This window comes from Lemur catta, chromosome 25 (genome assembly GCF_020740605.2).
Source record: "Lemur catta isolate mLemCat1 chromosome 25, mLemCat1.pri, whole genome shotgun sequence".
NCBI classification, from domain to species: Eukaryota; Metazoa; Chordata; class Mammalia; order Primates; family Lemuridae; genus Lemur; species Lemur catta.
The window spans coordinates 11198069-11225987 of record NC_059152.1 but is presented as its reverse complement, the minus strand read 5'-3'; positions in this window follow the sequence as shown (position 1 = coordinate 11225987).

Below are 27919 nucleotides of genomic sequence, written 5' to 3'. Positions count from 1 at the left end.
GGGCTGGACTGCAAATGTTGGCCTGTGGCCTCAGTTTACAAGCCAAGAGTTGTTGTTATCATTTTTCTTTACAAACATTTAAAAATGTATAATGAGTGACTTATGGAATTAGTTAGGGTCATTTGCTGCTTTTGTTTGTTTTTGCAGCAGAAACCTGGAGTTCTCAAAATAAACTGGCTTGAATGAGATTGAAACATTTCTTTCCCATTATCGGTTTAAGGTCAGTGCTATAGACTAGCGGGAGGACTTGTTTTCAGGACTGCAACTGCTTTCTGTCCTGCAGCTCTGCCGTCTCCTAAATGACATACTGGGAGTTGGGACATTGCTGTATCTGTGACCAAGCACAGGGATGACCCAATGGAGCAAGAATGAGAATTTGGTTCATGTTTTAAAGTCAAGCCTGAAATGTCACTTTCATCTACTGACTTGACCCTAGTCATATGCAAATCTATTTGTCGGGGGCCTGGACACTGGGCGGCCATGAGCCTAGCTTAATAAGGTAAAAGAGAAGAGACAAAAGGACGTTGGGGAACAGTCTGAGGATTCCAGCATAATTTCCAATGTTTTAAAAATTTGGAGATTTCTCATCTTAAGGAAGATTTCTCTCCTTTATTGGAAAACTGGGCCCGTATTTTTATATGGCAATAATCAGCCGGCTCTGCATACGGTTGTCAACCTCAGTAGACCCAGTTCTTGGTTTAATACGTGCATAAGTAAAGAAAAAAGTACATAAGCTAAGAAAACCTTTTATACGCTTAAGACAATATATAAATCTGAAAGAATCCAATGGGAAATTTATTAATAAAATATATCGTAATCAAAATTGTGATGAATAGGGAAATTATTGTTGATAAAACTTTATGAGTTAAAAAAAAGACTAGCATTCTAAACAACTGTTTTAAAATGCAATTATGTATTAAGTAAAACCATATGAAGTAATTAAAGCAGTAAAAATGCATTTTTTTAACTGATGGAGCATTTAATGAGTATTTCTTTAGTGTCAAAGAAATTAAGCGTCCTGAGCAGAAACAAGCATTTGAAAATATCAGTTAAATTAGAAATATCATTGCCCAGAATGTGAAGATACGGCTAAATTTTTAGTGGACATATTGGTACAGGTCAGGGATCCCAATTTACCTGACGGCTAAATGGGTGTTGTCTTCAAGGGAAATGCATATTGTGTCAACTAAGTGTCAGCTCATTTATCAGGGGTAAAACCATGTGTGTTGAGGCAGAGACCATTCTGGATTTGGTTAGTCTCAGTGAACATGGGGACCAGTACCCTGTAACATCCCTTGAGCAAAACTTCCAGGTCTCCCAAGAAACAGTTTAGTTAGAGCAGTCCACTGCACACAGAGATCTGATGCCTGTGCCTCAGTAATTTTTAATAGCTCATTCCCAGTTCATCAAGCCCAAATGCAATTCATCAAATATGGATTATTTCTATTGAAAAGCATTATTGCCTGGTAACAGAGATGCTATGCCACATTTAACTTAAAGTGTTAGATTTACAGGGAAACCATGCTAGGAGAAGTAAATTCTGAGTCACGCTTTCCATGGAAAAATCATTTAGACTTGCTACTATTCCTTCTCCCCAATGCACTTAGTTTTGATGAGACTTTTGATGTCAAAAATGTTTTGGCAATGACATTTATGGCAATCTGAGCAACATGTAACCTCGTGCCATTTTGATGAAAAGAATCTTGAAAATATTAAGGTATATTGGTAAAAATTGATTCATCTAAATAATGCTCCTGTGTTCCTCATTGCCTCACTCTACTTATGAAAAATCATCATCATCACTGACTTTGTTTTTATTGTACTTGGTAGATAGTGATCATCATGTCACTTAGGACTAGAATAAGCACACATATGATTCTTTCTAGTTAACGGCAAAGCCAGACTATTCCATTCTCTACTTCATCTCCCTCTCCTGTAATTCTGTTGCTAGTATGTATGTGTTTTTCTGTGCATGTTTGCAAAGATTTATGTGCCTAGCAACTGAAGATAGCATGTAATCAAATAGAGAGGATTTAGGAGGTCTTGGCTATAGTTTAATACTCCTCTGACTTAGAAAACAACTTCTAGCAAAATAGTATTCTTACTTCAATAGGCTCTTGGGATAAATTTCCAATAAATTTGATTTTGGATAGAGAGATAAATTTCTATTTCTAAATACATGGAAAGAAGATGAGATGATAGATGGACAGAAACATGGATACACAGAAATATATATACATTTATAGACGATAGATAGAATCTAAGGAAAAATAACAACTCCCAAATTTATATCCTTATTCAAAACTTTTCTCTTAAACTACAGGCTCATTATATATAACTCAACAACTGAAATAAGATATCTGAAATGTACTTTAACATAGCAGGTCCAGCAGTAAACTCCAGATAATTTTTTCACCAAACCTGTTTCATATTGTTTAATGGCAACTTCGTCCAACTTATTGCACAGATTAAAATTCTGACTTAAAAAAAAAAAAAACCTGAAGGTAATCTTTGACTCCTCTCTTTTCTTTCACATTCCATATCTGTTCCATCAGAAGATGTTAGTTTTATGTTCAAAATATATCTCAGTTCCCATCACTTCTCACTAACTCACTGTTATCACCCTGATTTGAACTACCATCTTCACCCTCTTGGATGACTGCAGTAACTTCTTAACGAGTCCGTCTGCTTTCATCCTCACCTCTTGTAGACTATTCTTGCTCTAGTAGCCAGGATGGGCTGTTTAAAACATAAGCCACATCATGTCACTTCTCTGATCAAAATCCTACAATTGACTCTCATCTCACTCAGAGCCAATGGCCCAGATGTTACAGTGACCATCAAGACCTACATGATCTTCCCCTGCTCTTGACTTTCATGGCACATTTTGTAAGATTTATATATCAGTAGAACAGATTCAGAAGTCTAGAAATAAAACTACACATTTATGGTTTAATTGGCTTCTTTCAAGGGTTCCAATTTCATTCAAGAGGGAAAGAATAGTCTTTTTAACAAATAATACTTGGAAATGATATCCACATGCAAAAGAATATAGTTGGATCCCAATCTCACACCATATACAAAAATTAACTCAAAATAGATCAAGACAGAATGTAAGAACTCAGACTGTGGAAATCTAAGGTGGAAACATAGGCCTGATCTTTGTGACCTTGGATTAGGCAATAATTTCTTAGATATGATACCAAATATATGAGCAACAAAAGAATAAATAGACAAATTGATAATCATTAAATTTGAAAGCTTTTGTACTTTAAGTGACACAATGAAGAAAGTGAAATTACAACCCACAGAATGGGAGAAAATATTTATGCATCATATATCTGATAAAGTACAATATCCAGGATACATAAATAAGTCATAACTCAAAAATGAAAAGATAAATGTCCCAATTAAAAGACCGGCAAATTACTTAAATAGATATTTCTCCAAAGAAGATATACAAGTTCCTATTGGACAGCTGAGTCATCCGCAGGGATTTTCCCAATCCTGCAGATTTTTTATTCAATATATTTACAAATTATTATTTTATAGTTTAAAACCTGAATTCAAAACAAGTTTTTGTTTTGTTCTGTTTTTTAATCTTCTGTTCAGTTTTACAAAATGATCCCTAGATATATAGAAAGTAAATGTGTTTCATTGCTGTAATTTGTCCTCGTTCTTATTTCTTTAGCAATGAAATTTTGGATTGAAGTCCTCAAGAAAGTATTGCATACATTGTTTCTCACAGGAAACCATACCATCAATAAACAGTACTCACATATAAAAATTTCCTTAGTGTCAGGTTTAAAAAAGTCCATGAAATACATATTTGGGGGGTTAGGTATACTTTTTGTAAATTGAACTACAATTTTAATAATGTACATATGATAGGGTAGGTATTTTAAGGCACGATAGCACAAAGTCATATTTTGGAGAGAGTATTTTGAGTAGTTGTTAAAGTTGCCTAGATGTTAAGGATGTTATGTATATATGCCTGATTAAAATTTCTTCACAGTATTAGAAGGCAAAATAAAATTGCTAAAAATATTCTAGGAAGATCATCAAGTAAAATGAACAGTCAAACTTATTACCTATTTAAGTTTTTGTCTGAAAATGATGGGTACATCTGACTTAAACAATGTGTGTTTAGCAGCGCCACATGCTTTTCTCTCTAAAATTCTAATTAAAATTCTGCTGAAGACATGACAGGGGGAAAGACAAAAATTCAAAAGTACAGAAAGTAAAGAGTGGAAGAACACTTACTGCTGGAATCCTGGAACATTTGACATTAATTATAAGGCAGACGGATCTGGATTAAGAATAACCTTCCAAGGATTTAGCATATAGTGTACTTTGAGTCTACTCCATGAAACTGTCTACCTGAAACAGACGAGGATGCTGAGTACCACCTTCGACATATTTTATCAGACTTAAATGCATAGGGCGAGCACCAACCTGTGCTCTTCTCCCCGTGGAAATCTTTTTAAGTCCAGGCAAAGAATTTTTAAAAAGCTCATAAAATAAATGGTGGGTGGCTCAGGTGAACTGATGGTTCATTCTGGGAGGCACAGGCTCTTAAGAAAGGGCAAGCATGTGCCTTCAGGCAAAACTCAGATAGCAATGCATGCTAGCAGATTATAGGTTTTCATTCACTGTATCTATCCAGGGGGCTGGAAGGTTACACGGTGGCAAATGAGTGGAGGTGAGATAGAAGCTCTTGTAGAAAAAAAATCTGTTGTTTGTTTGCTTCACTAATGGCCTAGAGCAGTGCCTGGTTCATAATAGTTATTGAATATGTGGATACAGAAGATTGACTAGAAATATGATCTCCAGCTTCACTCCACTGTAAATTTTAGGGTAAACATAAAGGATAAGAGACAAATCACACAATGGTTATGATCATGATGCTAAGCATCATCATTTGGTATAATTACAACTAATACTTATAGAGCTCTATACTTAGTGCCAGGCACGCTGCTAAACACTGTTTTATTTTATCCATATGAAAATCCTGGGATACAGTAGTAATATTATCCTCATTTGAAGAAACCCACCAGAAGTTATCAAAAGTAGCAGATCTAGGGTGTGAATGCAGGCTGTGGCTCCTTAAGCCAAGCTCTTAACCAAACGAAAAACAAAGTCACCCTGTGGCAGATACTGTGAGTTGAGTATTTTTTTTCCCTAACTTACATAGTAATATAACCCCCCAGCTTTTCGTTTTGTATATGGCTGCCAGAAACAAAGACACCATTTTACTGGCTCTGTTAAAAGCGAGTGTAGCCGTACGACTATGGTCTATCTAGTGCAGTGAAGCAGAAGTTGTATTTGCAAGCCTAGAAACCTTACGTGAAAACAATTGCAGTGAATATTCTTCTTTGCTGCTACCTTCTTCCGGGGCATAGTTCTGCAGTGGCAGCCTTAGCAGTGGGTACCTTACACGACTGTGATTAAGAGTGCTCTTCTCATTATGCATTCTCATCATGCGAGTCTCCTAGAGGCAACGATCAAGTTAGTGTATTGCCTTTCTACCCACGACTGCTGTTTTGGAAGTACATGATGTGCTTTGAGGAAAAAAATAATGGAATGGGAAAAGCTGAGGAGCCAGTGTGTATATGATCAGCCTTGAGCTTTAAAAACTATCCCTAGACAAAAGAATATTTGGCTATGGTTTCTTGGACAGGGAATCGAGCAGAAGCAAACAAATCAGAAGGCTTCTAAAACAGAGTTGAAGTGAGCAAAAAAAAAAAAAAAATCACAAAGATGTCCTAAAACATGTGTGAAGATTCATTTGCTAAAAGCAATGTCCGGGGCTCCCCGGTGTGCACCAGCTGAAAGCACAGCACACAGCTCTGGACACTGTGGGAAGGGTATCTTCAGCAATGCCTACCTCGGATGGAGTCACGGAGGACAATGAGCAAGTAGCACCTGTCCGAGGACAGAGTCAGAGACTAGATGCAAGAAAAGTTATTTCCCAGAAAGTCAAATCACGTTGCCAGCTGGACAGGTTTAAGAACGTACACCACCACCAGCCAAGGAGATAATTTTCTGATGCTCTCAAGGAGACTGTGACTATTGCTATTGACCAGAGTCTGCCACCTGTTTATTGTTTGCAGATTTTCATTATGTTGACCCTGATGTTTTGCCACCGTTTAAAGGAAATCAGGGCATCAGAAGCCACATTTTGGCTTGACCGAGATATGAATATCCCTAGATAGTCTGCACTTGGAATTAGGTGCAGTAATTGGTTGCAACTTTGAAATCGCCTCTTTTGGGGTGGAAACTAGTGTGCTCCATGTGCAATATATCCATGTTCATGGATATATTGTGCCAGAGACTGGTGTTCTCTGATTTCTGTTGTGAACTGAAATAAAATCCTAAGCTCCCTAACCAACCGAATGTACCCCTCTTGGCCAAGGGGACACAAGGAAAGCCTTAAAACTGAGTTGCTGGCCATGAGAAGGGAGGTCAGTTTGTCCCCTCCCTTTTGGTGTTACTCTTTGTACAATAACAATAAGATACTAAATCATTAACAGGATCTAAGGTCATGCAAGTCAAAGGTTAAAGTACACCTGTAGACCATCAATTTACTAGACAGATCACTCGAGCCCTGTTTATGGGTGTATCTGGTGGCTTGTCTCTGATTTACAGAGTTCTTAATTTAAAACGTTCCAAGTCTTTAGAAAGGCTTCATTTCTTTAACCAATTACAAACCAAAGAATCTTTGAACACACCTATAACCTGTAACACCCCCCCCTTCTAGATTTCCTGCCTTTTCTGGCCAAACCAATGTACACCTTCCATGTTTGATTTATATGGAATTTCTGTCTCCATCAAGCTATAGCCCGGCTGCCTCAGGCACATTTTCTCAGGACCTCTTGGGCCATGTGCTCCAGGCCACCTTCACGCCCATTTGGCTCAGAATAAACCTCTTTAAATTATTTTATAGAGTTTTTTTTTCTATTAACACTGTTTATTCTTCTTTTTCAGTAACGGGATCTTTGAGTGCCAATTGGGCACATGACTGTCTACACTGAGCTGGTATTTTACAGCTTACCTTGAAGCCATATGTTGCAATGTGACGACATTCTGGTCAATGGCACATACAAAGAAGTGGTGTGCATAACTTCTGCCAAGTCTCCTTCACAGATGTGGTGTGCCCATGCTATTCCTTTCTGTTGTCTTAAATTGTAATGTGACAGACAGTTGGCATGACCATGGCCCTTGTGGACTGTGAGATAGAAATCTGGAGTAGAGGCACCCTAGGTCCCTGATGACATCGTAGCCACCACGCCTACCTTAGAATGCTTGTATTACATGAGCGAAATAAGCTGATGTCTTTTTTATGCCACGTAATGCAAGACACTCATTGCCGTAGGCTGTGTTCTGTTGCTCACAACAAAATACCTGAAACTGGGTAATTTATAAAGAAAAGGAATTTATTTCTTATAGTTACAGAGGCTGAGAAGGTGGAGGGGCTGTATCTGGTGGGCTTGTTGCTGGTGGGACTCTCTCCCTAGGTGGTGCAGGCTGTCTGTCACATGGCGAGCGGGCTGAGAGTGCGAGCTCAAGTTTCTCTTCCTCTTCTGATCAAGCTACCAGTCCCTTCCCATAACCCACTAATCCATTAACCCATTAATCCAGTACTCCATTAATCTATGAATGGATTATTCCATTTATGAAGGCAGAGCCCTCTTGAACCAATCAATCACCTCTTAAAGGCCTCTCAATAGTGCCACGTGAGTTCAGCGAGAGTGGGGAGAGCACAAATATTCAAAACGTAGCACTTATGTCTTCATTTATCCTGGAAAATTTTTGAAGTAAACAATTAAAGAAACATATAAAAAATGAATAATTCTGGGTGCAAAGAACTAAATTAGGCTTCCATTTAAAAAATACTGTGGACTAAATTATCAGAGAAACTCTTCTTTGCACACATAGAAATGCTGGATCAGGTATAAAAATACATCTTCCTAAATACATGGCAAAGCTGATATGAAAGAAAGGAAACTCTTCAGAGGTGAAAAACTTTACATCCATAGGGTTAAGAATCTTGGAGCTATTGTTTGCCCATGGCCTATCTGCTTATTCCTGTCGACACAGAATTTAGATATTAATGGGTAAAGAATTAGAAGACTTGAGGTCCCATGGGAGACCCATTCAGTAAAGCTGAAATGCTGACTAGATGAAAACAGAAAAACAGAGGGAGAGAGTGGGATCTATAATTATCTTGAATTATTGGCTCTAGATGGAGAGGAAAAAAAATTAACTTGGAAACTTCTAAACAAAAATACTACTCTGACTTGGATTTAGGACAATTCATTTTACCTACGCGGCCAGAAAAATCCCAAGCTAAAAATATCTATTTTTATTGTTCTCAGATTGTAATTAGCAAAAGAGAACGAAAATCCTCTTTTGGGGGATGCATTTTAAATACAGTACTCAAAACTTTTCTAAATAAAGTGTCAGGACACATAAGCTCATAATCAAAAATTCTGAAATCTGTGAGGGAAAACAGACAATAAATGAGCATCAAGAAAACCAACAAAATGTATAACTGTAGATATAATGACTATGATATTGATTTTTTTTGTTAAACTTTAAAAAGTCAAAATTATGATTAATAAATTAAAATCAATGTGATCAGGCATATTTGACTAAAAAACAAATAGAACTTCAAGGAATTAAGAATGTAAGATTTGATTTTTTTGAAGTCAATCAATGGGTGGGGTAAGTGGAAGATAAGACACATTTGGGGAGGGAGTAAACTGGATAACAGATGTGAAGAAAGAAAACCACAATAAGTGACACAAAGACAGGAGAAGGCAGCTGTGAAAGAGTGATACACTGAAACAAAGAAGAGAGCAAGAAATATTCTGATATATGCCAAAGGAGGACAGAAAGAATTAAGTGATGTAATTTTCAAAATATATGAGAGTTGATAATATTCCAGTGTTGATAAAAGACATACAGCCTCAGTTTCAGAAAGACACAAAAATAACAAATATGAATCTATACCCAAAGACAAAAATAATCAAAACCAGAAGATAAAATCAAATCAAAGAGAAGATTTTAAAAGCAGCCCAAAAGAAGGACTGGACTGCCCACAACAGAAGGGTATATAATTTCTTGCTTCCTAATAACCACAGTGGCAGCCAGAAGACAGTGGAATGGTATCTTTGAATTAGGAGAAGAAATTGTCATCAACTTAGAGTCCTATGTCCAGGGACACTATCTTTTAGAAATAAAGACTTTTCTGAAAGGTTTTTTTTTTAACTGAAGGATCCTCTCTGAGGGAACTTTTAAAGATTGTGTTAAAAAAGTAGAATGATATAAAGAAAGGAAAATGTGGAATGAAAGAACGGTGATCTAATGAAATGTTATGCATTCAGCAAATCTTTAAAAAAAAAGGTAATGGTTTCAGTTTTCTCTGAAACATTTAATGTCTTAAAATCAGTGGAGCCACATTAATCAAGCTGAAAGAAAAAGACTAAAACTCAAGAGTTTTAATCATAAATTTTTTCATGTGCAAAAGCCAGGATATAAAAAGGTACTCTGCCTGTACTAAAATCACTTAATGTAGAGATAAAATAAAATAAATATTATTAATATTACTATAAAGAGAAGGCATATATAAAATTTCTTTCTCCATAAAAGTTTTATATAAAGTAAAATTATATGAAATAATAATACTATGATAAAATATTTTAAAAAGAAATATCAGGAGGTATCTAAACAAGATGGACTAAGGAAGGACTTGATATTAACTAAAAAGCTGGGACACAAAATGTTTTTCACATTTGACTCTAAAATATAAAAAGATTCAGATCAATAAATGTTCCTAAAAATATGAAATGTATTCATTAATAGAAATAAAACCACCCTTTGAACACACTTTAGAAACAGAACATGAAAGCTAAGAATTATAGTTGTTATCAAAGAGAAATTACAAAGAGAGAAACAAAATAACAAAACAAAACAGCAAAATAACAAAGTAAAACACAGCAAATAAAATCAAATATGCCTTAGTATCACTTGTAAGTGCTGGCTATTACAAAAGTAGAAAATTACTATTACTGCTCTTGAATTCATTCATTCCATGGTAATTTGCTAAATTAAGATTTTTTTAGAAGCTAAGTTGCTAAGAAGCATATTAAAAGTGGGAGCTGTTAAAACATCTGTCTCTTAAATATCAATTATAGAATCTAAATAATAAATACAATTTTAACATGTACATGTATAAAATACATATAATTGAAAAGCCTAAATATGCATCAATACTTATATTGCTGTCATTCTGTCCTCCATATGGTGACATTTGCCCCAAATGTTAAAGCATAATCTTTAAAATAATTTCCACAAAGAAATATAAAAAATTCCAGCAATAAAAATTTAACAGGCTACCAGTTATCAGCATAACATTAATTCTAGCAATTAGCTACAAAAGACAAAAGTATCTCAATAAACGTGTCAAGTATATAGGAATACTAAGAAAAGAATTCTTCATAATCTATAGAGACATAATTACAAAATTTTGCTGAGGAATATAATTTAATACATGGAAAACTAACTCTGCTGGGATTTGATTAAATCTTGGTCAAACTAGCAAGGGATACCTTTTCTTTATAAAATGATTCTGGTATCTATTTGGACAACTATTAGTACATAAGATAGAATGTCCAAGAAAATTTTTGAAAACAAATGTCATAAATGAAAAATATCATTTCTAGGTAGTAAGTCATATCAATAAAGAGAATAAAATAAATAAGTGTCAAATATATTTCAAAAAGAGAAAGTGTGCAAATAGATTTTTCAAAAATGTACAATTCTAATATGTAATAAAGGAGCATCTCAAATCAATATGCTAGATTGGATTATTGCTTTTATAAAAGTAGGACAGCAGACTAAATAATTTAGTAGTTCGATTCCAAGTATCATTTACACAAATAAATATCAGATGGGCTAAACATTTAAATGAAACGAGAGAAACCATAAACATACTAGAAGGAAATCTAAGTGAGGTGGGCAAGGACTTTGAAGCCTGAAATGAAAGGAAGAAAACATTAAAAATATATAGATTATACTCCAGTAAGTGAAAAGCTAAATTGACAGAATTTTAATACAGATAATTCAAATATATGTATTAAAATTAATACAAAAATTAAAACATCTGTATAACAAAAAGAAATTTTTATATTACTTGTGTATATAAAGATCACTTTTATATAGTAAAGCAAATCACAAATAAAAATAAATAATTCACAATTATATGGAGATGTTCTAATTCAAAAGTAATTAAAATATAAATTTAAATTTTTTATCAAAAATGAAAAATATTGATAATTATATCTATTGATGAGAGAGTGAGAAATAGCTTATGTATAATATATGTTAAATATATGTTATTGAGGGAATTCTAATGGTATGTATTTGGGTGATGTTGGTAATAAAAGTCAAAACACTTGGGCAGCACATATTAATATTTAACATTTGAGTGTCATTTTTCCATCTAGTAATGAGTGCATGGAGAAGTACTATAAAAGATTTTATGAATCTCCGCATACTTACTAGCTATAACCAGCCACAGCTTTATTTCCCATAACATAAATATGATAATATTTTCCTTTTATGTATTATATGTACTGACATTGAAAGAAATTAACTTACCATAAAACTTTTAAAAAATACCAAATTGTGTATATCCAGGTTACCATTCATAGACAATAAATTAATGTAGAAAATGCATGGCACATAAACCAAAGTTATCCCTCAGTGATGGCTATAATGAACATGTTTTATTTATGTAATTATAAAAGAACAAAATATAAAGGAACCAAAAAACTGACATTAGAAATAAAAAAGCAGAAATTGTACTTTTCCCACCCTTAATTGAGTAGTACCTTTTACTGAACAACCTTGTACACTTTCTTTATCATATAAATCCTAGGTAAGGGACTACTCAAAGCTTCTTCCGTGGATCTGACAGCTAAGTGAAGCCAGCTATCATGACATCCTCAGTTCGACCTGCCCGTGTTTCATTCTCTTCAAGCTCCAATGTCCCCACAGCTTAGGGGCCTTAAGTGTTATGTAAATCCCAGTCTACCATCTTCCAGAGAGGGCGAGACTTTTCTTTATTAATTATTTTCCCTTTTCTAGCTTCTCAGCATGTTTTCATTTCCTTGAACTCTTGGTGATTTTCTATTCTGACACTAATAGATCTAGTACTTGCCTCATCTTTTCAGCTAGACCATTAAACCAAACAACAGCCTTACATAAAAGGACTTAGAGGTCATACACCAGCTGAGTTATCAGGTGATAAAAGTTTTTAGATAGAAAAAAAAAGAATTTTGATGATTATCTCCTCATGTTTTTAGCTGTATCATTTAAAATACCATGTTTTCTTGGCAAAAAAAAATCGGGCCGGATGCCGTGGCTCATGCCTGTAATCCTTGCACTCTGGGAGGCCAATGGGAGGATCGCTTGAGGTCAGGAGTTCGAGACCACACTGAGCAGGAGCAAGAACCCCCCCCCCAACCCCGTCTCTACTAAAAATAGAAAAATTGGCTGCTGCACACAGTGGCATGTGCTTATAGCCCCAGCTACTCAGGGGCTGAGGCAGGAGGATCACTTGAGCCCAGGAGTTTGTGAAGTTGCAGTGAACTATGATGATGCCACTGCACTCTACCCAGGGAGACAGGGCAAGACTGTGTCTCAGAAACAAACAAACAAACAAAACAACAACAAAAAAACATGTAGCATGTTCACAGAAGTTGGAATATATTTCTAATATTGTAGATTTCAATTTATTCACATTATATGCAAAAAATAAAGAAAAAGCATTGTAAGTGTAAGAGCCAAATGGAGGAGCTATAAGGACTATTATTTATTAAATTTATTATAAGGAATAAGGTATGAAGCTATGCAACTGTATTAAAACTTCTAAATTGGTTTCAATACTGTATAAAATAGTGCTAGTTATGGATTTTTATTAAATATATATTTTTGATTTTCAACTATATAATATTTTTCAATTGCTATCTAATAAAACTAAGTCTATCTAACACTTAAAAAATTTTATGAAGTTCCTTGTACTTGGGTGCTAATAGGGTTCATCAGTATTTTTATGTAGATAGTGTCCTGGTGTATGTTTCTATTAATAGATGAATGAATTAATCACGGTGAAATTAAAGGCATTTTTCATGAATTTGTGGGGTTTAAATAATTGTTGCGATTATTTCTTAACAATATGTGAATAACAACTAAATGCTGTTGCTTTAAAATTGGAATGGGCAAAATAGGATCTTAGATTTTTTCATCTAGTGAAGAATAAAATCAGGGTATTGCAATGACAGAAATCCAATTTCTTAACTGTGTTGGGCAAATTCTTTTCAATTTCCCACTTGTAAAATAAAAGAATTGTTGCATGAACTATCACCAGCATGCTTGCTGAGATTTTTCTTTTTTAATGAACTCTTTTGATTCGAATTGCCTCAAAGAGTGGAGAAAAAAAGTTGAATTAAACACCATTTCCAGCTTGCTGCTCCTATTTCTTTATAGATGTTTGTTTACATTCCCCAGCTTGGGTCTCAAAGGATGAAACCAGACTTACTTTAAAAAAAAAAAAAAAATGTTGTCAACAACCTCACTCTTCTGTGCAACAAAATCATAACATAGAAACCCCTGACTTTGTTTTTTCAGTGTAGCCATTCAGCGTACAAGGCCGTGGCCTTAAAAATCCCAAAATCCTTAATTATCTAACTGTGAGCTGTAGGTAGTAAACATTTGACAAGAAGCAACTGCCACATTCAAACTGCTAGACCAGTGCTTAGTAAGTCTTTAATTAATTTTGTTCAATTAATTTTAGATGACTCAATAGTAAATATATATTTGAAAATGCAAGCAATTCTGTGAAAAAATTCTATTTTTAGAATAATTTAATTTTAGAGACAAAATTGTATTTGTCCATTGAGTTTCATGTTGAGATGATTTAATTTAGGAACAGTTTATGGATTATTCAGCTGTTTTAATTTGCATTTTTTTCTTCACCTTTCATTTACTTGCCTTAAGTATTCTCAGTTATAAACTTAAACTTTGTCTTATTAGTGGGCATTTAGAGGGTAATTAGTACCTAAAAGTTTAAGTTTGCTTTTTACTTTCAACTAGAACCTATCTAAAATAAAAGAATGGTAAAAAGATTTCAAATTGAGGCAATTATTGTAATAGATGTCCACTCTAATAGAAATGACAACAATGATTTCCAATTAGTTATATTTAATATCTACCAAATTTTGTCTATGCTTATTATCAGATAATAATCTGCACAAAATATGAAAAGCTCTTCCTGTTTTCAATATATTTGAATAATCTCTTGTTGATTGTCAAAAATAAGAAAACAGGAATATCTGTATTTCAGTCTCAAATTGTAATTCAGCAAGTCACTGATTTCTTTGTATCATCTACATCCTCGAAAATAAAATATATGGAAAAGACTCTAATTTAGTTAGAAAAATCATATAAATTTATTTATATAAGCTCATAGGAAGGAAAAGATAATTCTTCCTGTCATTATTATATGAATATTTTATAATCAGTGTATATATAAAATAAAAATAAATATCTCATTGTGTTTTTGTTTTTTAATTTGGCATTTCAGTTTTTTGTTTTTGTACCTTTATTCCCATGCAATTATGCCTGGTCAGCTTATTTAGACAGATTTTCATAAGTTTTATTTTAAATTTTGCACAGTGTTAGTCAATGAATCTGTAGTAATGCACAAAAGGCATAATCTATATCTCAGAGACAAACATTCTTAATGCACTGGAATAGTAAAATAAAGATGTTAATGATAGTGATGTCTAACATTTATTGTGAGAATAACCCAAAAGTTCTTAGTTAGCTAATCATGAACTGTACTTTTTATAGGTTTGCTACTGTGAACTTATTATGTTCCAGGAACAATGATAGGAACTTGAACTTCAGTAAACATTTTAATTCTCAAATACTATTATTATCAATCCTCAATCTTTTCTGCTCTGTTTGCTGGACTGTCACTCCATTGAGCAACCTTTGACGAGGTCATAAAAGACCAGCAAATCATTGAATAACATCAACATTTCTGTCGTCTAGCTGGGCCAATCCATGTGACATCCTCTCCCATCCCTCCATCCTTTGTCCCTCTCTGATCTTGCCTCTGCTCCTCTCTTTATCTGTCTCATTCTTTCCCCCTTCTTATCTTTTTCGCAGTCAGGTGGGTCCGAGTCACCATGCCCTTTGATCACCTAGCCTTTCCTGTCTGCAAATTAGGTTTTCGTCCTATCATTTCACATCCGGAAATATTAAGTTTGGTTTTGCATTCTGGAACAAAGACTTACCCTCATATATTCTCAGAATTTTTTGCCTTTTTTTTTTTTGACGATGATGAGCAAATTTAAATTTTAGATCAAATTGTAACATTACCTGTATATTACTTATTCATTTGAATATTGTTCAACATACATTTACAAGCAGCTAATATTTCCTCCACGCAGTGCAGGTTTCTGTTCACTAGAAATGTAATATTGCAAAAAAACAAAATAAACCCTCCGAACATTATTTCAGCTAAAGGACTTATAGATTTTGTTCAAACCATCCTATGAACTCAGATAGATCGTGAGAAAAAAAAGGAGCAGCCTAATAAAGAAAATTAACTTGGCTGGGCACGGTGCCTCACGCCTGTAATCCCAGCACTTTGGGAGGCCAAGGTGGGAGGATCACTTGAAGACAGGCTGGGCAACATAGCGAGACTCTATCTCTACAAAAAATTAAAATTAAAAAAAAAGATCCTGGCCCCTGGTGGTGCATGCCTATAGTCCCAGCTACTTGGGAGGCTGAGGCAGAAAGATCAGTTGACCCCAGGATTTTGAGGCTGCAGTGAGCTGTGATCATGCCACTGCACTCCAGCCTGGGTGACAGAGCCAGAAGCTGTCTAAAGAAAAGAAAGAAAGAAAGAGAGAGAGGGAGGGAGAAAGGAAGGAAGGAAGAAGAAAGAGAGAGAGAGAGAAAGAAAGAAAGAAAGGAGGGAGGGAAGGAGGAAGGAAGGAAGGAAAGAAAGAAAATTAACCCATACTGAGTCTTGGGATGAAGCATCCCTTGTAGAAGTTGCTCTTAAGCTGAGATCTGGTGCAGGGACAGATAGCTTTCCGGGCTGTGGAAAGAAGGCTTTGCATTTTCTACCTGTGGCCTGTCTTCTAATATGTATTTTATCAAACCTTTCTGATCTCCCCAGTTGCAAGTTAGTTCTTTAAAGCTAGCATAACATGGATATTCTTTAAAGATAACATCAACTCTGTTTCTTCTTTCTTCTCAAACTCCAGCTCTAAAATTCTAACCACTCAATTCTGTAGATTAAACACACACACACACACACACACACACACACACACACACACACACACACGCACGCACTAAGGAAGATGGTTTTAAGGAAGAAGAAAAGGATTAATAAAATTACCAGGTGGTGATCCAAAACAAATTATTGCTTCTTCAGTCTGTACTGAATTTCCTTGTTTTAAATTAAGAAGGGTGGCTGTTTAAGGGAGAGATGCTGAATGATTTTATTGAGAATTTGAATCCCTCCTGGGAGATATAGATATGACAGGTTTTCAAATAACTAATAACAACCCATGGTGAAATTGCAAGATGTATTTATGTCACTTATCACTCTTACTTGATCTTTGTATCTTTGTTGATTGCATTCATCATGAATTTCAGCTTTTCCTCCTCCATGTTCTCCCTCCAATATTCTATACCTTTAAGTCAAAACCTCAAAATTATCCTCTGATTTTGTCATGACAACATCCTCCTGGGAAACTACACTCATAAATATATTATTGAAGTGAAGTTATTTTATATTAATAATACATCCCTTTAATCTATATTTCTTACTTTGGAAATGCAGAAAGAAAATAAGAAATGGATGTTTTCATCCTCCGAACCCACCCATCACAGACTCTCAATAAAATGAAGTCTTGTTAATGTGGAAGAGCAGATTGCATTTTTAAGAATACTCTTCTAGTGATGAGTAGGCAAACCAGTTTTAAACTAGGACTAGGAATGGAGCCAGCATACCCGCCCCCCCCCCTTTTCTCTTAATGTTTGACAAGCAAAGTACTGTAATGTCCTGAGAGAGATAATTCTTGTCGCATTTCCAAATTGGCTGAAACAAGAAAGCTTTGCCAGTAGTTTTTTGTTATATCAAGATTCCCACTATAAATTCAAGACCCAGGATATTCTACTTGTCTCTGTGTGCTTTTTCATTGGGTTACCACTGCATTTTGTTTTTGATGGCCAAAACATCCCTGTCAGATTTGATCATTTTGGAAGAAGATATTTTTAAGGTAGCCACAGAAAGCAGTTTGTATAGTTAACAGTAACAAGAACAAAAAGTCTTATCTTAAAACCTTGTGTGCCATTTAGTAGGATTATGAATTCAGGTAAATGAGCTGTATTCAGGGATGCACTGTTTTTTTTTAAATGTTATATTTCTTTAAAATAAAAAAGTTCAATTTCAAAGAATTTTTTTTTTTACATAGGTAAATTGTAAAAAAAAAAAAAAGCAGAGGAATGTAATGTAAAAAATATGGTCTTTAACATTAGGCCTATTTGGGTCCAAATATTTCTGTCACTTAAGCTGATGACTTAAAAGCAATTTTAAAGTTTCTCTTGAAGTCTTGGCTCTTCATACTGAAACTGAGAATAATATCAACGTCTAAGTGTTGTATGGTAGTGATGATTAAATGAGTTTATCAAAATTACATGGAGCTGTATCTGGTATGTGTTATTAAATTGTATCTTTTCTGTGGATTTTTTTTCACTATCTTAAGTCATCTCAAATTGAGTTATGGGTGTTACCTCTAGTTTCTAACTAGTTTCTAGCTTATGACATCAAAAATCTTTTGTCAAATTGCATTTCAGGTTGTATGAAGGTTAATCCATTAAAAGAAATGAAGCACCAAAGAGGTGATAACCACAGGACAAAAACCAGATCAAAATCCCAAATATAGTCAGTCCTCACTTAACGTTGTGGACAGGTTCTTGAAAATGAGACTTTAAGAGAAACGATGTACAATAAAGCTGGTTTTACCATAGGTTGATTGATATGAAGAGTTAAGTTCTTATGGCGTATTTCTGGTCACAAAAACATCACCAAACTTCTAAATAAAGGCCAAAACACTGCTAATATTAAACCTTGATATAAATGTGAACTATAGGTACATTTAGGAAAGATAGATCAAATAATAAAAACAGGTGAGATAATTATCTACCCAACTTTTGGTGAAGGAGTGGGGAATGGCAGTCACAGTGGTGGTGGGTTCAATCAAGGAATAAATGTTCGCACAATGACAATTGTCAGGAGTGACCCTGCCTCTGACCTTCACAGGGCTCAAAAAGAAAGGCTAATAAATATGGTGGCCCACTGAGGGCTTTTGTCTTACGTTGTTTACTGTGAATTTGTATGATTATTGTACACTTGACAAATGTTTGTTTCGCAATAATTTGTAATCATTCCTTCATCCCCTTTTCCAACCCGCTTATTCCAGTTCTGTGTCTCCGGCAGCTGGGGACTGTCCCGGCAGCTCAGGATGAGGCAGGAACCTGCCCTGGCCAGGAAGCCATCCCATGGCAGGGTGAGCTCACGCCCACAACCACACTCACACAAACAGCACGGGGACAGGACCGTGGAAGTCAGCACAACCCAGCCTAATTAGCTGCAGGAGACCTAAAGCAAATATTTCCTAATGGCCAGAATTCAGTCCGTATAAGCAGGGAGCTAAATCATCTATCTTGCGAGTAATGTTTTTAAGGACCACTGGCACGAGATACCGAGGTAAGCTAAGACACCCGGCTGCAGAGAAACCAGACCTACCCAGATCCAACCGTCTCAAGCCAGAACAGACCCCTTACCCCGACGTTTTCCTTATTGTAATCTCATTTTCATGCTGAAAATCTCTGCCCAGGGTGGAGATTTAACATGCTAATGAGACATACAATATGCACAAACAAGCATGTAATAGAATTACACAGGTGCAAGAAAATCCCACCTGTACATGCTTACAAATCACCCTGTTCCTGCCTAAGCCTCTTTAAAAGTCTCTGGGAGCTTCCCGCAGACAGCCAGCCTGAGGACTTTTGCTTTTGTGCATCTCCCTTGTGCTCGAACATAAGCCCCACTAAAGCCTTGCTTGTGACTCCTGTTTGGCCTCTTGTTAATTTCTATCACGTAGAGAGCCCAGGGGCCTGTGGCGGTGACATTTAGACACCCCAGTGCACCCAGCGAGCATAGCTTTGGGAGGAAACTAAGGACCCAGAGAAAACCCACACAGACATGGGGAGAACATGCAAACTCCACACAGACGGTGATTTTTTTTTCCTCATCAACATTATAAAAAAACGATATTGATGAAATGACATTATTCGAGGATTCAAGGACCTGATGTAGATGGAATTTAAAAAACATGATGAGCAGTCATGACCCCTATTTTACTGAGCAGAGTCTGTCCTTACAAGAAAATATTTCGTGCAGTTGGAATATATTTCTCTTAGCAAATTATGTTTATTCTACGGTCCCTGGACCAAGAAAGGAAATAGAACTTGTATTATTTTAACTAACATCGCAATATAAATGTTATCATTATGGAGGAGAGTATTCAAAATAGTATTTGAGTAAACTCTGAACACATTTTGAAAGTATGTTTGGCAAGAAAAGTAGAAATTAAGCTCTCGGTGAAACTGGAAGAATGAACCCTTTTTATTTCATTAGGATTTGGTGGATGATACGGGATAAAAGGTATATTATAGGGTTGAGATTTTACACAGTTTGGGGAGAATTGGGGGAAATAAAGCGCTGGAGATGGGGTGGTTGGAGGATCAGAGAAAATTCGCCAACTGGAAATTGTAGGCGACAAAGGGAGCTGGTGATGAAGTGTGTTGTCTACACTGCATGTGCCGATGGGCAGCGCTGAAGTCTGCTGTAAATTCAGGAGGTTTCCAGGCAGCAGACAGGGGAAACCAAGAACACCCTTGGGACTTGCACTGATGAATTGTAATCTACAAAGAAAATCGGGAACCCACAAGGACAAACTGGGGCTCCTGTCTGCTTCTCACTGCAGCTAACCCAGACAATATGAGTGACCTGCAGAAGCAGCTGCTGCCTGTCTTGCTAGGCCCTGATCCAGAACTCTGAAAAGTTTAAAGAGGAGAACCCACGGGAGGTGGAGAGGCTGAAGGACAGCACCGCCTGACATCACCCAGGTGAACTAGCAGATCAGCAAGAGCCTGTGGGAGTTTCTCCTGCAGAGTGTGTGGGCTGCTGCTTCATTCCTGCCTCCCAGGACTGCTGCTCATTTCTCTCGTGGTCAGCTCCAAGGCAGAGCCATTTAAGGAGGGAATCTCAGAAATGTAATTTCAGCTTAGCAAAACTGACACAGTGTAACACCACAGCAATGCCTTAAAAATAAAGCAGGTAGATGCTGTTAATTTTACTATAAGGAATTGAAAAAAAATCAATTAAGAAAAGATGCATTCATCCTAAGACTATATTTGAGTAAATCTAATACACATTTTAGGTGCCCGTAAGAAAGGAAATCCTAATTACAGATTCTATTTCTTGCTGCTCACTCGTGTTTCTCCGGCACCATACTCATGTCAGAAACCTCAAGACTTCCTGGTAGCTCAGTTCTGTCAAATATAATCTCTTGCACTCAGGCTCGGAGTGGAACTCAGAAATACTGTGATGTTAGAGGAAGCACTGGAGGCCAAAATCTCTGAGCTTTACTTTTATGTGTGTAATATTAGGTCTTTTTTTCCTCTGGGTAGATGCCCAGTAATGGGATTGCTGGATCAAATGGTAGTTCTACTTGTATCTCTTTTGAGGTATCTCCATATTGCTTTCCACAGAGGTTGTACTAGTTTGCAGTCCCACCAGCAGTGTAGGAGTGTTCCTGTCTCTCCGCTTCCACGCCAACATTTATTGTTTTGAGACTTTTTGATAAAAGCCATTCTCACTGAAGTTAAGTGGTATCTCATTGCGGTTTTGATTTGCATTATTCCCCTGATGATTAGAGACATTGAGCATTTTTTCATATGTTTGTTGGCCATTAGTCTGTCTTCTTTTGAAAAGTTTCTGTTCATGCCCTTTGCCCACTTTTTAATGGGGTTGTTTGATTTTTTTCTTGCCAATTTTCCTGAGTTCTATATAGATTCTAGTTATCAGCCCTTTATCAGATGTGTAGCATGTGAATATTTTCTCCCATTCTGTAGGTTGTCTGTTTGCTCTTGTGATAGTTTCCTTGGCTGTGCAGAAACTTTTTAATTTGATCAGGTTCCATTTATTTATTTTTGTTGTTGCTGTGATTGCCTTTGGGGTCTTCTTCATAAATTCTTTCCCTAGGCCAATGTCTATAAGAGTTTTTCCAACATTTTCTTCTAGAATTCTTATAATTTCATGCCTTAAGTTTAAGTCTGTTATCCACCGTGAGTTGATTTTGGTGAGAGGTGCAGGTCCTGTTTCAGTCTTCTACATGTTTCCCAGCACCATTTACTGAATAAGGATTCTTTTCCCCAGTGTAAAACGGCATGGTACTGGCACAAGAACCGAAACATAGACCCATGAAACAGAACTGAGAACCCAGATATAAAAGCATCCTTATATAGCCACGTAACCTTTGACAAAACAGACAGAAACATACACTGGCTATGATTTTTATTTTCTCATTTCTCTGGGTACCTGAGTTTTCTGGGGCTTTTCTGCACAATGGGAGCAGTGAATACCAATGTTCAAATTAGCATGCCTGTTCCTTCCATTACAGTCTCTTCACTTATTTCTTGAAGTCCCTACGGAGTTGTCACATGTGCTTTGGGACAGGTCACCACTGTCCTCAGTGAGAAGCTCAGTTGCCCAGGCCGAGGCTCTCCTACTCTGCAGGGTGCCTGCCTGCCTTGTGGCTTCAGGGACCTGTGGCACAGCAGTGGGGAGGAGGGAGCTGTAGGCAATCTGCAATTTCCTCGTTGTCCTTTATGACCAATCTCTTCTAGTTCCTAGATGCTCAGAGACTTCCATGGATACAGCTCCTTTGGTTTTGCCATCTCTTTTTGTTGGCTTAAAAAATCAGTCTTTTAAATGAATCCATTCATCTTATAATGTGTTCATCTAATACTTCTCCTTTTACATCAAAAAATAATTTCTTGCATCCAAATAATAATAACCATAAAAATAAATAAATGACTCAGGAATACCCAAGCCCATAGGTTTCACCAAAAGACAAAACCTATCTCCCATTTGAACTTGGTTGGATATCCTACCAAATAGTATTAATATTCTTATAGTCTCTCAGCCTTAAATTCTGAGTTCTTTGATTCCTTTTCAAATCAAACTGGTATATATTGTCAATCATTTTCAATTCAGTGGCTCCCCCTGGCCCTCTCTCTTCTTATTCTTGCTGCCTTGTGTGAGTATTGTTTCTCTTTATTAACACATTACTTTCCTGGAGTACATCCGTGTGTGTGGGTGTTTGCATGCATGCATTTAAATTTTGGATCTAGCAGTGACAGTATGACAGTGTTGAAAATACTTGACAGGTAGAAAAAGGAGAAGATAAAGAAGAAATTTATAGGTCCAAAGAGGAAGAAACAACGTAAATTAGCAGTTGAGCTTATGCAGCCTAAGAAGAACTAAAGAATAGAGCTAATCTAATACACTATTTTTCACCAGGTAGGTAAAAGCAAAATGAGGCTAAAATTATACATTATTTAAAGGACAATATGGCTAATGATGTAGCTTAAACTAAAAGGCACAATAGGATTACAAAATTTTCAAGTAAGAGAAAATATATAACAGTCGTACAGAAAGAGTAGGTTAATGTAATGAGGTGATTACTCTTTTACGCAGACTATTGGAAACAATTTATCATTCTGTTGCTGTGTTGGCATGTAGACAGAATTTTAATATTAAACTCAAGGTATAATTGTTATGATTTTTAAAAAAAAATAATTTATTATAAATTCAAAATATGTAATTGTATATGTTTACGGGGTAGAAAGTGATTTTATGAATTAAAATACAATGTGGAACAATTAAGTCAAGCTAACTTATCCATCACTAGAGTAGAGATTTTATGTGCCCAGTTTAAAGTATCTACAAATTATATTTTCTATCTTCAACTTACTTAATTTTCATATATAAAAATTCAAATACTTTCCTCACACAAGGAGGATGATAATGAGCCTTAAATCCACTTTGCAAATATACTTTACAATATTTCCAAAATTTTCTCATTGGGTATTATGACTACCTAAATAACAAAATATTTTCAAATATATTTTTAATTGCAATGGCTTAGTAATTTTATTTGTTTACATCTTAAAGGCATAATGGTCATCATTAAGAGTAACGGTTGCAAATCAAAATTTCAAATGTTTTAGAAAATGTCCAAATGTTTTATGCTAACTTATTTTTGTGTCTGATTAGATCTCCATCGTGTTTTCCTCCTGCAAACATTGGAGAAGTGTCAGGTCTGCATTTATATCCTGATTGGGTCTTTGTTATTGTTATAATGTTCAGCCCATGATACCTTTAGAGAAAATATATTTAAGGCTCTGTTGTGAGGCAGACTTTAGTTAATACATGATAATATAATCCATGAAGCTCCTAAATCTCACTCCTCAAATATTTGACACCTATAACAGCTTCTAGATAAAATAAACTAGTTCTAGTGACTTTATATATCTGCTCAAGTGAAACCAAAATTAATAATCTTCTATCACATTTGTAAAGAATTCCTAACTCTGGCATCCAAACATTCTGTAACTCTAGCTTTGATATAACATTTTGACTTAGTCTTTCATTAAAATCCTTCCAGCCCTGCACGGTACACTCAAACAGATCTCTGTATCATTCCTTGGATACATTTCTGCTTTAAAGCCTTGGTTCAATGTATTCTGTATCCTTCTGAGGTCTTCCCCACCCTCAGAACTATGAGTGTTGAAATCCTATTATCTTTTTAGACTTCTCTCAAACATGACCTTTTCTATAATGCCTTCTTTGATCACACCAACAAGGAGTCACCTCTTTCTTCTTTGTATTCCCGCAGCACTTAATACATCCTGTATAGCAGCTACAATAATCTGCTCTGTGGCAAAGTTGTTTAGGAATACTTTTCTCCTATTAAAATATACAACGAGCCACACAATATTACTTATCACATACCTTTCTACTCTGCAGGATGCTTTCTTGGTAAATAAATGTTAGCAAAATGCATAACTAAACAATTATCTATAGTACTATTTAAAAATGGTAGTTTAAAGGCAAAAATTCCTCACTCTGTAACTTACAACGAAAATACTAATGGGGCTTTTTTTGAAACCATGTTCAATCTAATATTATGGACAATGTTAAAATTCTCATGTGTGCACTCTATGTGTGAGTTCCTCTTGATGTGATTTTTTTAAGCTTTTTTTAGTTTATTTTTTTTAAAGTTACAACTTTAATTTCTTTATTTCCACTCTTCTCTAACATCCTGAAGTATTAACTTCTCTGCATGCTCTACTTTCTATTTTATTAACTTTACTTAGAAGGCTTAACTCACGTTTACAAGTTAACATAGTATTTAATTTATATCAGGAGTTTAAAGACAGGCTTCCTTTTTAAAAGAATGGAGGGTTTCACAAGTTTTCAAGTCAACCTTGATCAGGAATTATGCTAATCCTCTATTTTCCATATTTAGTACAGTTTTCATTGAAATGAGCATGTCCTGTTTTGTTTTAATGAAAGCTCTATATCCTATAGCAATAAAGACAACTGTAACATAGTGAATTTATTCATGAACATTCAGGACACCATCTATAGGGACTAACCCTAACCCTAACCCTGACCCTAATCCTAGCCTCAGGATCATAAAATTTGTTCTAGAAGTGTTCATAACCGGACAGAATAAACATCATTGGGGAATCAGTGTATATAGTCATTTATATCCACATTCTATCACCCTATACAAATCACCATGGGAAGTTTTATACCTAAGTAGATAACACACCAATGAAACTTTTATGGTAAAACCAATAAAAATTCTCGATTCATGTTTTGTTCAAAATGTTCAAACGATTCTATCATGTTAAAAGAAATGTTGTCCCTATCCCGTGTACTGGAGTGAACTGGGGGTTCAGAGAATCTGCTTTTAAGTCCTGTTTTCTCTTATTATGTACCCATCCTGAGATCTGAGGCAAGAGAGCCTTTCTATGCCTTTTCATTACAATTAACAATGAGGATAATAATGTTAGACATCTTATAACATTTTTGTGAAGATCTGTGTTTACAAGTCAGTTTTAGTTACATTAGCATTTAAGTCAAATTATAAGTATTAGTTTGTATATTATTATTGCTTGAATCATTCCACTTGCTCACAGCAGTTTTGTGGTACTTAGGTAAATTTATTTAAAAAGTTCTCGTTCTCATCCTCATAAGCAAACTGAGCCTGGAACATCCACGTGCAAAGGTTAATTGAAGCTGGGGAGATGAAAAAGTCAATCTTCACTTGTGTGGAAAAAAAAGAGAATCTTTCCCTACAAAATTTTGAGGTGAAATTATTATGACCTAGGAATTTCATGCTATGCCAGTCTATGATCCACATGCAATGTCAACATAAAGAAGTGTTTGAAGGTAAAGTTAGCATTGTTGGAAAAGAATTACACAAACAAATCTTTTATCTGACTGACAAATTATTCAAATTAAAAAGATAAATGCAAAGACAATATGATGGAAAAATAATGACGTCAAGCAATGAATGATAGCAGGAAAATATGTACTTCCCCCCCCAAGTCTTATTGAGATATAATTGACAGCATAGTAGGTTTGTTCACACCAGCATCATCACAGACAAGTGAGTGATGTGCTATGACAATAAGACAGCTATGATGGTTGTGGCTGATAGGAAATTTTAAGCTTTAGTATAATCTTATGGGACCACAATTGTATATGTGGTCCATCATTGACCAAAACGTCATTGTGCAACACATGACTGGATTACACTTTACTCTGCATTTGAAATATGAATTTCTTTTCTAGTGACTTATATTTTATGCATAAAATTTAAAATTCATTTTGCATGTATTAAACCACTATCATGCTTTCTTTAAAATATTGGCTGTATTACCAACCATTAAGCAGATTTATAGCTGTTTTACTTTTGCAAAGTAAGTCTGTTCTCATTATTCATACCGTGACTGACAATTATTTTAAAATTCCCATTACTTAGTTTCAGAAAGTATAGTTACATTATATTTATATTATAATATATGTAATAGCAATAAGTCACCCAAATGGTTTGTAATTTTTAATATACTTTTTATGATGCTTTGTCTAGTTTAAACAAGTTAAACTCTTTGAAGGCAGAAGGCAAAGGAATCATGATTGATAGTTTTTAAACACAAGCCATGGATATAATATTCATGTGATAAAACAATGCTAACAATGCAAAAAATAAATACCAAAAAGCAGCTTAGTAAATTTAAATAAACACAATATTCACAATAGTAATATAAACATTTTCATAACTATAAGAACCCTGAGTTATATATTATTGAGTTTTTTCAACAGAATTAATATTCATCATTCTGCTAATAGGTATCTAACATATATGAAGCACTGAGAATACAAAAATAAAGAGAAAAATTAGTTCTGTTCTCAAGGAGCTTAATCTAACAGGAAAAACAACTGACTACACTGTGATATTCCAAAATGCAGGCATTATTTAAAAGGAGCAAGGGAAATACAAAATGAGGAAGCAGTTCATTCTGTTTTGGGGCTTGGGAAGAGGATTTGACAGGGTCCATGGTAATTGGGTTCAGTGTTAGGAGATACGATTTTCCAGGTAGTAGAAAGATTGATGTAAAGTACTCAAAGAAGTGAAAGTTTATGGCTTCTTATTACAATTAAGTTCCAAAATTATCTTAAATACCTTATAGTATATTGTAAAAGTGCTTGGAACTCTTTCTAGTTAATATATTACACATATGTGTATTTTGATATCAAAATTTTATAGCTTAAAAAAATTGCTTCCAAATTTTCCTAACACATGACAAAGCAAAGATCCATAATGTGTGACCCTTACGTATGTAAAACATGGACTATGTAAATTACTTTATGACTCAAATTCAGACATTGAGAGAGTTCCAGTTTTGTAAATTAATACAACCAGTAGGTTAAACTAGCATCACTCATAGAAGAAATCACAAAACAACTTTGTTTTGTCTTTCTTGTCTCTATATTCAGAAAAAATTTTCTTCACTGCCCTGGATGAAAACTCACGTGGTATCAGGATTTTTCTAATCATATCTCGTGTTCTCACATTATATAATAAAACATCATCTCATTTCAAAAGTTGTTTTCTAGCCCCATTAAAATAATAAAAGCTTTGAAATTAATTTTAAATATATCTGCCATCCCCAACTCCAGCTATTGCAGGAAGGGATTGGCTTCTGGCATCTTCTCTCCTTACTTGCTTTTTTCTCTACAGTTACTTACCTGTAGTCTGAGAAATGGAAGTGAAGGGAGAAATAAAAAGGAAACAGAAAAGTTCTCACTTGTACTATTGACATTTAATTGCTATTGTGAGCTTTATTTTAAACTATAGATCAAAAAGCAGTTCTCCCTCCCCAAACAAGAGGATTTACTGTTCCTCAACATTGTCAATTTCTTAAAAATCAGAAACTCAAAAAATTTATTAGCATACACTAAATTGAAGAGTTTATGTATAGTCTTTACATCAACCAAAAAGAAGCCACAGAACTGGACAGAAATTAAGGTGGTTCCAAAGTTGGAAATTAAACTTTTGTATCCTTGAATCCTTTAGGGAACTGATGAACTCACTGATTCCTCTTTCCAGAAAAGATG